A 1,617-nucleotide genomic window follows, 5' to 3' on the forward strand; every position below is an offset into this window, starting at 1 on the left:
TGCTGGATGTATTTGTCAAGATTCATCAAAATGGCCGGCCGCGGCTCACTAGGCTAATCCTCCACCTGCAGTGCTGGTACTCTGGGTTTTAGCCCGGTTGGGGCGCCAGATTCTGTCCTGGTTGCTCCTCTTCCAGTCCAGCTCTCTGCTGTGGCCCAGGAAGGCAGTGGAGGATGGCCCAAGTGCTTGGGTCCTGCATCCGCATGGGAGACCAGGAGGAAGCACCTGGCTCCTGGCTTTGGATTGGCCAGTGTGCTAGCCGTAGTGGCCATTTGGGGGTGAACCAGCAGAAGGAAGACCTTTCTCTCTGTCTCTCACTGTCTAACTCTGCCTGTCAAAAAAATAATAAGATTCATCAAAATGTGCACTTTAGATTTAGATTTGTGTTTCACTATATATAAAGTGTACTTCAGGCTTTTTAAAAAAAGATTTATTTATTTGAAATCCAGAGTTAGAAAAATGGACAGGCAGAGATAGGGAGAGATCTTCCATTCTCTGGTTCACCCCCCAAATGACCGCCTGGCCAGGGCTGGGCCAGGCTGAAGCCAGGAGCTTCATCTGAGTCTCCCATGTGGGTGCCGGGGGTCCAAGCACTTGGGCCATCTTCTGCTGCTTTCCCGTGCATTGGCAGGGAGCTGGATTGGAAGTGGAGCAGCTGGCTCACAAACCAGTACCCACATGGATTGCTAACATTGCAGGCACTGACTTTACATGCTATGCCACAATTCTAGCCCCTACATTTCAGTTTTTTAAAAAGAAAAGAAAAACCTTGACATTGTCATCAAGAGGCTTACCTTGTAACCCAAAATTTCTGCAGGATATGGGTGGAATCCTCCTTTATTAGCCCACATCCCATCCATTTCAACTGAATCCTCATTTCCTCCACACAAGTTGAGGTTCAGTCACTACAGTGACCTCCCAACCAGACCCCGGCCCATAGTCCAACCTCCCCAATGAGTCCCCCACACTGTAGTCATCAGTGATTTGTCTGAAATAGAAATAGTCCAATGTCATTCTTCCTAGCCCTGAGGATAAATTGCATGTCCTCTCACACATGACCTTGTGTGAGTAACTCGGGTATATCTATGACTAAGCCTCACCTCCCACCACTCTCCCTTTGCAAACTATCTTGTGGTCCACTTGACCTTAGCTTGGATTTCACATATTGTGCCCATGGTTTTAATGTCCAACCACACACACTTCCACCTTTCTACCTAGCCAATGCCTGTTAATTCAGGCCTCAGATGAAATGTCATGTACAGCATTTCCTAACGCCCTTCACTCCCTTCCCTGCCATCATTAGGTTGAACGCCTGCTCCAAGCTTATACAAGTTGCCCCCCATCGCCTGATATAACCATACGGTATCCATTTAAGTTTCTGTCACCTTCACTACACTGTATGTCCCATAGGATGAGGAATATGTCATATGCTTCTTTGTGCCAATCTCAACAGTGGCACATAGTGAGTCTCAGTAAATCAGAATGTGAATCAGCCCAGAAACTCAAGAATGGCCAGTCTGACAACTAGGTTCCAAGAGCTCCACCTTCCAATGAGCCTCAATAATGACAAATGCCTACCACAACTGGGAGCTGATGAGTGCCCTAACCATGGAAACC

The sequence above is a fragment of the Lepus europaeus genome, chromosome 12, assembly GCF_033115175.1.
Source record: "Lepus europaeus isolate LE1 chromosome 12, mLepTim1.pri, whole genome shotgun sequence".
NCBI lineage: Eukaryota > Metazoa > Chordata > Mammalia > Lagomorpha > Leporidae > Lepus > Lepus europaeus.